The sequence below is a fragment of the Phalacrocorax aristotelis genome, chromosome 16 (assembly GCF_949628215.1).
Source record: "Phalacrocorax aristotelis chromosome 16, bGulAri2.1, whole genome shotgun sequence".
NCBI classification, from domain to species: Eukaryota; Metazoa; Chordata; class Aves; order Suliformes; family Phalacrocoracidae; genus Phalacrocorax; species Phalacrocorax aristotelis.
In genome coordinates this window covers 6,496,182-6,507,509 of record NC_134291.1, presented here as the reverse complement: position 1 = coordinate 6,507,509, position 11,328 = coordinate 6,496,182, and the positions used below count along the sequence as shown (strand labels likewise).

The following is an 11,328-nucleotide window of genomic DNA, read 5'->3' as shown; positions in this document are numbered from 1 at the left end:
CCCCCCGCCTGCCTCCCTCTCTCCCCCTCTAGCGTCAGCGCGCCCTCCCAATAGGCTGGCGCCCCGCCAGCCGCCTGCCAATCAGGGCGCGGCGGGGGTTGCGACGCCGAGCGGCGGCGCCTAATTCAAGCCCGGCGGATGAATGGGAGGGGAGGGTGGAGCGCGCATGCGCCGTGCATCGCGGCGAGGGGGTTGCGTTGCAGCGGGGGTTGCATTGCTGCCGCTGCAACCCGAACCCTCCCGTCCCCGCCCCCGGATGCTGATTGGCTGGCCTCACGCCAGCTCTCTGTCAATCACGCAGTGTAAACAAGGCGCTGATTGGCCGGCCCCTGCGAAAAGCGATGACGGGCCCCGCGCACAGTTTCAAGGCGGCCCCCGGGAGGGGGGGAGAGGGAGAGCCGGGGGGCGGTTTCTAGGCTCCCCACACCCCCCCTCGGGTGGACCCCGAGGCCCGGGAGCGGCGCGGGGGAGATCAAAGGCGGCGGCGAGAGGGGAACGGGCCGGAGTCACCCACCGGCTCCACCGCGCTGCCGGCAGGTCTGCGGGGGGCGATGGGGCTGCAATGGGGGGGCGTGCAGTGGGGAGGGGGCGCAATGCCGGGGGGGGTCATGCGGCGCAGCGGTGGGTGTGCGATATGGGGGGCTGTGCAGGGCTTGGAGGGTGTGTGCAATGCTGGGAGACCATACGGTGCAAGGTGTGGGGGGTGTAATATTGGGGGTGTGTGCGATGTTGGGGGGCTGTGTGGCGTGGGGATGTGTGTGCAATGCTAGGGGGCCGTGCGGTGGAAGGTGGGGGCGTGCAATATTGGGAGACTGTACAGTGTGTGGGGGGGTGCAATGCTGGGGGGGCACGTGGTGAATGGTGGGGTATGCAGTATCTGGGGGGCTGTGCAGTGTCTGGGGGGGTGCAGTGTTGGGGGGCTGTGCAGTGGGGGTTGTGTGTGCAATTCTGGGGGGACCATGTACTGCGAGTTAGGGGGATGCAATACTGGGGGGCTGTGCAGTGCCGGGGTGGTGTGCAATGCAAGAGGGCCAGGCGGTTCAAACTGGGGGGCTGTGCAATGCTGGGGGGCTGTGCAGTGTGTGTAGAGGTGCAATGCTGGGGCCCATGTGGTGCAAGTTGGGGGATGGAATGTTGGGGGGTTGTGCAGTGTGTGTGGCGGGGTGTGCAGTGCTGGGGGGCCGTGCAATAGGGAGTGTGTGCAATGCTGGGGGGGGGCCACGCAGTGCAAGGCTGGGGGGAGGCTGCACAATTTTTAAGGGCCGTGCGGTGCAGGGGGGCTGCACTGGCTGAGGGGAGCTGGGCCCGTTTACCCCTGTGGCCATGCAATGGGCAGGGTGGTGAGCAGGCGGCGGAGGCAGAGGAGCGGCGGGGACGCTGAGGTTGGACTGGGAGCGGCAGTGCCTGCAACCGCGAGTCTCCATCAGGGCACTGCGGGCTTTTCTTTTGGGGGGGAAATAAAAGGATGTAATTGATTGAAAATACTCAAATAAATCCAAATAACTTGTAAAAGCTATTAGATTACAACGGAGCTATTCATTACGCCAGGACGACAATCGAGTTAGGAGGGCGAGTGGCCGGGGGACGCGGCACAGCCCGTGGGGACCCTCCGGCATCGCGACCACAGTGCGCCCCAGCACCGCACGGACAGACCTGCGCACACCGGGACGCACGGACACGGCATGGTGCCCAGCACTCACACACTCCCGGGGACGGGGTGCAAGGACAGACTGCGGGGACAGCCGGCTGCACCGCGGGGCACAGCCTTGGCACATGCGCTAGTGCACAGGGACGTGCAGCCGCAGCAGGGAGTGATGCACAGCGACAAGCAGACACACGGACCAGAGGGATGCCAGATCACGCCGTGAGCACGGACCTCACGTGCACAGCGGCAGCGCACGCCCTGTATCCTCCACGGCCGCGGTGCAAAGGCCGCGGTGCCAGCAGCGCAGCCCAGGGTGAGCACCGTGGTGCCATGGGCCCTTCGGCACAGTGGAGATTTCTCCTCCATCCGTGTGAGGAGCGGGAGGGGGGACGTGCTGGGACCCTCCTGGGATAGACCTTTGTTGTCCTGCTGCCCCGGCATACCCCCTCCCTGCATGCTGCCCACCAAAGTGCACTTTTTCTTCCTCGATTATTTTCCCTGTGGTGTTTCAAAGCAGCCGCTGGAGCAGAGCACCCTGGACAGCATGGGCTGAGCTCCACGGCTGGATCCAGGGCTCCCCCTCTCCCAGGGAAACCTGCCGTGGGGAGCGGGGCTGGCTGCATCCTGACCACCCTGGGAGCATCCTCCTGTGGATGTGCACGGCAGCTCCGAGCCACAGCCCGCAGTCATCCCCGCGCTCTGGGAAACACGCTAAAACATCCCCATTGGATCCCTCTCCATCTGGGAAAGGGCTCTGGCCCGATAAATAACATTACGGATTAACCCAGCGCACGGAATCGTTGCCAAACAGGAGCGTGCGATGCAAATCCCGGCGTTGGGGTAACAGTGTGCCGGGTGCCGGCGGGGCGGTGGGTCGGGGCCGGTGCATTGTTCGGCTGCCAGTGGTCGAGAAGCGCTCGGAAACAGTTTCTTGACTGCAAAACAAAAAACCCCAAAACCCCCCCAAAAAAAGAAAAAAAAAGCGGCTGTGAGGCTCTTCCTTCCCCCAGTGAGTGCCAGGGGGTGAGTGGGAGTGGGAAGGGGCTGGGAACCCCCCACCCCACCGTGCCGGGTCGGAAGAGGTTTGTGGAGCTGGGAGATACTCGAGCCCTGACCTTGCATCCCTGGGTACGGTGGGCAGGCCCCCCCTCGTGGGTATACGTCGCCCGTGGGCAGAACCCCGCCCCGGGCAGATCCCCAGTGTGTAAACATCCCCCCACAGCCCCACAGCCGCCTTTGTCCGCGCCCCCGGGGCGGCCCCGCCGGGACCCGAGACAAAGGGCGGCAGGAGGGACCGAGCTCTCCAACCCTCCCCGACCGCCCCCAGGAGACCTGGAGCTGCTGCAGGATCGGCCCTGCACGGCTCCGAGCCCTGCACCACTGCTGCATGCATGCAGGGCACCCGTCTCCCCCAGCCCTGCACCGCTCCTGCCTGGGTGCATGGGCCGCGCGTCACCGCGGCCCTTGGGCTTTGCCGCACGGCGCCGGTGCATGCATGCACGCGGGAGCATCCGCATCGCCGGCCCCGTGTGCTCCTGCACGGCTGCGCAGCGGCCAGCAGCAGGAGCCAGGCCGGGGCTGTGCTATTGCAGAGCACCCCGAGCACAGGGGCACCTTTGGGTGGGCAGGAGGGCCCCAAGGAAGGGGTGCAGCGACAGGCAGGGGCTGCAGGCAGGGCGCTGCCTGTTCCTGCACAGGGGTGTCTTCCTCTGGCCAAGCGCATGTTTGGGGGTGCAGTGAGGAGGCTGTGACCTGCACGTTGGCACCCCGACCTGGCAGGGTACCAGAACCTGCGCCTGCCCGTGTGGAGCCGCTCACCCAGGAGCAGGCACATGCCCTGCATGTTTTGGTGCTTCATCCTCATGGGAGCTCCTGAACCCCCTCGGAAAGGAGACAAGGCTGCCGAGCAGAGTCAGAGCAGGTCAGCCCTGGGCCGGGGCTGGAGCAGCCCCCTGCTCTTCTCAGCCACCCCAGCACCACCGTGGTGGGACCCTCGGCCAGTGTGACCCTGCTGTTGCCCCTGCATGGCCCATCCAAGGGCTCTGCAGCACAGCACGGCTTGGCACAGCGCGGCCTGGCATGGCACGGCACAATGTGGGTGGCTCAGCCTCCTGGTGCTTGGGGCAGGCAGGTTTCCAGCTGGCTGCAGGTTTGCCGGCATGTTGCAAGGCTGTCTGCGACCAAGGGTCGTGTTTGCAGGCGTGGAGGGAAGAGGCAGCTCAGCGCTGCCATCACCTCCACTCCCAGCCTGGGGACGTCATTCCCCCACCCTGGGCTCCGGGGAGGCTTCTGCAGGTGGGGGGCAGCGGGGGGCACAGAGCCTCACCTGCTCTGGGGTCCCAAGGAAAAAGGAAGAAACTTAACTCCCATTAACTGTCCCATTGTATCGGCCGTGGTAATAATCGGGTTTGCTAATGCAATTGCTGCTGCGATGTGAAAATCCTACTGGAAAATGTATTAGAGCAATTATCCGCCTCACTCCGCAGCCGGGTGTAGCATTAATATTCAATTTTGATGTGGAAGTCCTATTATGTTAATGACTTTGGTGACAGAAGTCGTTAATGTAAGACTTTTCCTTTATGGTGCGGCATTAGCTGGGGTGAATACCACCGTGACAACGGTGCGCCTGGCGGGATTGAACGGTGCGTGCCGTAAGGGCAGCAGGCCGGGGCCATGGTGCCATGGGGGGAGCTGGGCTGGGCCCCCTCCCCCGGCTCCACACAGGCCCTCGAATCCTGGCTGAGCAGCCCCTTATCCCCAGTGTGCAGTGCTGCTGGTGCAGGGGACGGCCGGTGCACGGGGCCCCATGGGAGGGCTGTGCCGGGGATGCGCCGGCTGCAGGGCCGTGGCGGCAGCGGGGTGTGCCGGGGCCCCAAGGAGGGCGCGGGGCGGATTAGCTGCGCTGCAGCGCATCCGGCAGCGGCACTCCCTCTGCTGCAGATACCCTCCTTTGTTCTCTCCCGGAGCCAGGGGAGATGCACCCGTGCTTCCCCGCCTGCCGGAGAGCGCGGCAGTGCCATCCCGGGGCTCACCGGCATCCCTGCCTCCCCTGGTGACACCGGGGCTGCCCCCCTGCCTGGCTGCTGCTGTGCTGCTGCCTGCGGTTTGGGCAGCATCATAGGCAGGCCTGCACAGACGGACAGACCAACAGCTCCTCCTCGGGCTGTGGTGGAAACTCATGGGCAGCCAGCCTCGGAGCCGGAGGCTGGTGGTGAGGGGACGTGGGGAGGGGTATGAGTAGTGCAGCCTGAGGCCCTGCAAAGCCAGCAATGGGGGCAGCACCCCTCGCTCCAGCCGTCATGGGCCACCACCGTGGCTCCTGGACAGGAACAGCTGTGCTGTGGCTGGTGCGAGGCTGGGCCCCATCGTGACAAACAGCATCCGGGAGCACTGCAGGGGATTGGAACCCTTGAACACGGGAGCCAGGAGCTGCCTGTGATGTTAAAATGACCGTGACCTTCACCTTTCCAGCAAAGGGCTTGTCTCAAGCAGCCGTGCTCACTACCGCCAGACTGGGAGTGACTTAACACACCAGCTTTGCCGCGAGCGTGGCCTGGCAGTAGGCAGCCCTACACCACGGCTTGCAGCCGGCCTGGCACTGGGGCCAGCTAGGAAGCAGGAAATTTCTCACGGCTTAGGAGAGGCTGGTGGTTCCCGGACACAACCCAGGCACAGGCTGGGATTTCCAGGTGGCCTTTCCTGGGCCCCTTGGGAGGCTCCTGCCCAGCAGCCACTGAAGCAGCTCCCTGCACCCCTCCATGCGGTGGGTGCTCAGCACAGCCAGGTCCCAGCACATGACTTGGCATCTAGCTCTGAGTCCCAGCCCTGGGGGTCCATGCATGGTGCAGCTCCAGCGGAATGGGGGGGCGGGCTGCAGGCAGTTTGGCTTTGCTGCCCACAGTCCCCCCCGCCAACATGATGGGCCCCACGGACCTGTCTGCTGTGAGCTAGTGGGGCCACAGGTGTCCGAGCACAGCCTAGCCCTCCACTGCTGTGTCTGCTCAGGGCCAGCCCTGACCCATAACATACCCGGGATGGAGCCTGAGGGTCCCAGCCGGGGCTGGGGCCGCTCCTCACAATGGCTCCCTGGGCACCATGGGGTCTGCCAGGGCAGGAGGGTGCCAAGCTGGTGCCAGAACACAGGGTCTGGCATTGATAGTGCATGGCTAGGCACGGCTGCTTGGGGCTGCTGGGGGCAAGGCACCCTCCGGGGGACACACAGCACCCTCCGGGGGACACATGGCACCCTGCTGGGTACATGGCACTCTCCGGGGGGACACACAGCACCCTGCTGGGGACATGGCACCCCACAAGGGGCACAGGACACAAACCCTGCTGGGGACACAGCGGGTGCTGGAGGTGCCCGGAGCACCATGCCCCTGGGATAGACCAGCAGGGTCGGGCAGGCCCCGCCGGCAACGCAGCCTGGCTTGGCCGCAGGGTGCAGGGCTTGGGGGTGCCGCAGGAGGGGCGTCACGTCCACGTCTCCACGCGCGGGGAGCAGCTCCGGGCGAGCGGGGCACCCGGGCCTCCCGGAGGGGGTCCCCAAAGGCTGCAGGTCGCGGGGCCGCTCGGTGTCCCCGGGCCCGGCGGTGGCGGCTCCGCGCGCACGTGGCCGAGCCGGGCCATAGGCCCCGCCCAGCCCCGCCCCTCCCCCCGCGCGCCCATTGGACCTCCCCTCCCCCTTACGCGCGCCCATTGGCCCCGACGCCCTCCACAAACAAAGGCCGGCGACCGCGGGGGGCCCGGCGGGCCGCTCTGATTGGCGGGACGTCGGCGAAGGGGCGGGACGAGAGGGGCGGGATGGACTCGGGCATGCCCCTCCCACAGAGCCGCGCCAGATGCCTTATAAGGAGCGGGGCGGGGCGCACCCATTCATGCGCGCAGGGGAGGGGCGGCCCTACCGCCCAGCCCCGCCCACGTTTTCGGCGCGCGCTCTAGGGGACGGGGCTCGGTCCCACGGCGCGGTACGGGTGGATGCGGGAGGCTCGGCCCGGTAAGGCTCGGCTCTGCAAGACCCAGCTCAGCGCATATGGTACGCGCGGGTGTGACGGTGCCAGGGCTGGCGTGGGGCGGGCGTCCGTGTGATGCGTGTCCTGCGTGTGCGTGGCTGCGCGTTCGCGCGTAGATCCCTGTGCAGCCCCTGCGTGTGCCCCCGCGAGGGTATCCCCGGTGCTGCGGAGCTGCGTGCACCCGCACGCCGCTGTGTGCGTTGCGCAAACACGCGTGTGAGGCTGTGCCTCCCGTGCACGCCCACGCGTGTGTTGTGCTGGGGAGGGTGGGTACCGGGGCCGGCCCCGGGTTCGGCCCGTGCAGCCCCCACCGCCCGCGGCCGGAGCTCTGCATCGCCCCGCCCCACAGGGGTCAGCCGGCCGGGGCAGCACCAGCTTCCCCGCAGCCTGGGGACCTCCCGCCCCGAAATCTGCCCCACGGCGAGCACCGGCTGCCCGGCTCCCACGCCGGGGTGACACCGGGGGGGGCCACCACAGCCTCCCCCCGGGATAGTTTGTGCTGTTTCGCCCACGCTGCTTCCCTCCTGGATAAATCACCCAGATAAGTCGGGCTCCTCTCCTCCGTTTTCCTAATAGTGACCATAAATTTATTTACATTTCCAATCTGCCAGGTACTCGCATGACACACGGTGGCTTCCAGCCCGCGCCGGAGATATGGATTGAACTTTAGTCTCTGAGCAATTAAGGTGCCTGAAACTGCACTTCATTAATGGTTGTTATGCAATAAAACCAATAAAACTGCCCTTATTTGCAATATAAAAATGCAATTTGTTTTAATTTATGTTTTTAAATACTTGCCGGGTTGTTCCTGGGCTCTGCCAGGCATCTGTCATTGGGGCCGGCTGCAGCGGGGAGTGGAGCAGCCCTTGGCTGCTCGGCAGTGGGTGCTGGGCCCCCCCTAGGGAGGGGGGACAGGGGGTGCGACCATCGGGTGTACCTACCTCTGCATGCATCATGGGTGGGCTCTGCCCTGGTAGCCTGGGAAGGGGGTTCCCATTCCTCCAGCCTCCAGGAGCCTGTGCTGGGGCCCCCCCACCCTGCTGTCCCCTCGCTGTGCCCCCCTTGCCCCAGGGCAGCTGCCTGGGAGGACAGGGATGACCAGGGGTGGAGTGGTTCATACAAGCCCCATGGCATGCTGTGACACAAAGCCCCCTGACCTGGAGCCGCCACTGAAATGAAGCCTTGCAGAGAAATACCAGCTGTGAGCGTGGAAGGGACAGTGGGATGGGGGAATGTGGGTGGGAGCTCCCACCCCTACATCCCACCCTGCAGAGACGAATCCGGCTCTTTTCCTGGGACAGCATCTCCCGTGAGAATTGCAAATCTGCTTCTGCATGCCTCTGCTCAAGTAGGTGCATGTGTGTGAGCAACCATGTGCACATACGAGCGCATGTGTGAATGTGCATGGAGATACGTGCACCCCTGCAGAGCAGCATCAGACAAAGCAGCAGCCCCTGCACAGCCCCCACTGCTGCTGGACCTCCGGACGGGGGCTTGCATTTTCAAAAAACAGCACGGGATCCCCAGCCAGCCATAAGCCACCTTTTCTAATTACAGTAATTGTGGCTCTGGCAGCCCTCAGGGGCTGTTCATCCTCCGTGGCTCCAAATGCGGGCAGGAGGAATCTGGGCCATTGGGCAGGACTAGGAAGGGCTCTTGAGCCAGTGGGGCTTCCCAGCAGCTCCCGCGGCAGAGATGGTGCCGCCAGCTTCACTCCTCTCTCATGCTAACAAAACAAATGGGGCCTTGCTTTGCCCTTTACCGGCTCCCAGGAGCCAGCTGGAGCTGCAGTGCCCCGCGCTGTGCTGGCTGAACGGGGCTGGCGGTCCCTGTTGTCCCTGTCCCCATCCCAGTGGCACCCCCTCCCACTGCTTGCACCAGTGGCTGGCTGCGCTCCTGGGGGTACGAGGGGGCTTTGGTGCTTTCTGGGGAATTTTGCACTTGCTTTTGGCAGGTCTGTGGTGGGGTAATGGCCCTGGTGCTGCTCAGGAGGGTCTGGCTGTGGCTGGGACCCCGACAGATGGATGGACAGAGACCCTGGCTCACACTGGAGGCAGGATTTGGCCTTGGGCTGTTATTAATGGCTGAGCAGCTGAAGGCACCTGAGGAACTGGAGAGAACCATGGTCCCTCAGGACAGGCATGGACAAGCCCCAGGAGCAGGAGGCGGGGATGGTGCTGGGGGGGAGCTGCTGCGGGAAAGAGATAAATAAAATAACCTGAGGAGGAGGCAGCAGCAAGCACGTGGCAGCTACTGCAATATTGGGTCGTTATTGTGAGCAATAAATATATTTGCTGGCTCATGGGGAGCCCTTTGGGCTGGCAGTAATTGCCGGTCACAGCGGCTCCTGTGGGTGGCTGCAGGGTGCCCCACCGCTGATGCCATAGCCAGCTCTGCTTTCCTTCATTTTAGTCCTTAGTTGTCTAATTATTTAATCCCTTTCACAGCCGTACCCCTTTCCCGTTCACTGAGCAGTGGCACGTTGAGCCCCTGTGGGTTTGGGGGGATGGAGGTGGGTTGGCCAGGTCAGGGGCCCTCGTCCTCCCCCCAACAAGGTGCACAGTATTGCTGGTGGAGGGGAGCGATGGGGGCTCACCCTGGCTGAGCCTGGCACCACGGGGAGGATTGGGGCTCCCCAGGGCCCTGGGATTGATCCTGGGACCAACTTGGGGTGCTGCCCCGGTGCCAGCCTGAGCATCCCAGTTGTGTCCCCCTAACGCTCTGCACTGTGCAGATGGCACCGTGTCCCCTCAGGGTCTGGAGAGCACCCCTACCCCACGGCGCTGCGAGGGGACTCTGGTGGCCAGGAACGGGCCTTGGGCCCACCAGAGGAATGGGCTGTTTTTGGAGGGGATGAACGTGCCAATGGTGTTCCTGGGGGTGGGATGGAGACCACCCAGCACAGGCTGCCCTAGGGCGCTGTAGGTAGCACCAGCCCTGGGTTTGCCCTGGGAAGGGGCAGCTGCCTGTCCCTGCCTGCAGTGCTGTGGCAAGCGGCGGCCAGCCCATGGTGTGGGGCCGCATGCGATCCATTTATTTGGCAGCTGGGAGCTGATGGGTTGCAGGCGAGCTGCCGCAGGTGGTTTGGATTGCAGCGAGGCTGGGGACACGGCGATTGGAAACACATTGTCCCGGCAGCACCGGCCAGCACCGTGCGGGGAGCCGGGCAGTGCCTGAGCTGTCCCCAGCCTGTCCCAGTGACCCACACCAGTGGCTCCACTTGCACTGGTGACCCCATGTCGGTGCCTGCTGTGCTGGAGAGTGCTGGGGCAGAAGAACTGAGGCCACCGTGCCCCCCGCTGCACCGTCCCCTTGTGCCAGCACTCAATCACCCATGCTGGTGACAAGGTCAGAGTCCCCGGGGGTAGCAGAGTGGGGGCGGCTCCCCTGGCATCCCCATGCCACAGTGCAGGGGCTCAGCGCCAGCTTGCGGCACTTGCCAGGGCTCCTGGCTGCTGGTGGCCACTCGGCACGCAGAGAAGGCACCTGAGCCCTTTTTTCTGCCAGTGCTGAGTTAGGGGCCGTGTAACACTAATTGGATCAACATGATTTCCCCTCTAACTCACTGCAGATGTCTCCTCTGTGCGGGAGCAAGGTGCTCTCCCTGCGCTTCCTGGCCTGGCTGGCGGCTGCTGTGGGCACCCGGCATTGTCTCTGCTCTTCTCAGGGGTGCCTGGGCACCCATGGGTGGGAGATGCCCAGCCCCAGCCCTACACTGGCACCCCCAGGACTCTGGGGTGCTCCTGGCCCCATAGCATGCACACACATGCAGGGATGTATGGCCATGTGTGTGTGTGCATACATGTCCGTGGGTTTGCACATGTGTATGGGGGTGCCTGCACACACAGGCGTGCAGGTGTTGGCACAGATGTTCAACTGTGCATGTGCATTTGCACACGTGTGCAGGTGAGCGTGTGCTTGCACCTCACTGTGCACTGGCCCCCTTTGCATGGCCCTGTGCTGGGGGCTGTGGCTGTGGCAGCTTTTGGGGGGGACATGTGGACCTCGCTGTGTGTTCCTGGGGGCACATGGGAATCCCCACCGCACATGGGGGTTCCCCTCCCCTGTAGCCCCCTGTCCTGCGCCTGGGTGCTGCATCCCACCTCGGGGTACCACATCCCACGCCTGGGTGCTGCAGGCCATGACTGGGACTCCCCCAGACCGGGGCAGCAACAGCCCCAAGGGGACCCCTCATCCCACCCCAGGGACATGCAGGGACGTGGGTATGGCCCCAGCACAGGAGGCAGAGAAATGCAGCCGGTGCTGCTGCTGCTGGCCCTGGAGCCCGCATGGCACCTGGAGGGAATTAGGCAGGCGTGTTCACCTCCCTGAAAACCTTTTGTAGAGCAAATTCCTGTGGTTACCCATTGCAATTGCTGCAAATTATACAAGCGCCCTGTGTTTCATTCCAACGGCAGCGTGCAGTTGGTGTGCGCTGTTCTGACCTGTCACAGTGCGTGGCCCTGGGGAGCTGTCCAGAGCCCCCTGCGTCCTGCCTTTTATTTTATTTCTTTTTTTCTGCTCAGGGGATGGAGAGCAAGCAGGCAGGTGGGCAGGGCCGGGGGAGATGGCTGTGGTGGGCAGGGAGACCCTGGACGCTGGGTGAGAGGCTGCTGTGGATGTGGGTGTGCCTGATGGAGGTTGGCACCTGTGGTGTGCGGCCACGGTACG

At 64.5% G+C, this 11,328-nt stretch overlaps 1 long non-coding RNA gene across 1 annotated transcript; it reads left to right on the top strand.

Annotated features, from left to right (window-relative positions):
* The first annotated feature begins 327 nt into the window (after positions 1 to 327).
* Positions 328 to 7,419, top strand: LOC142065200 (uncharacterized). Its single transcript, XR_012663315.1, has 3 exons — positions 328 to 537; positions 1,549 to 6,680; positions 7,269 to 7,419. It is a non-coding gene; the product is annotated as an uncharacterized LOC142065200 (long non-coding RNA).
* The last annotated feature ends 3,909 nt before the right edge of the window (positions 7,420 to 11,328 follow it).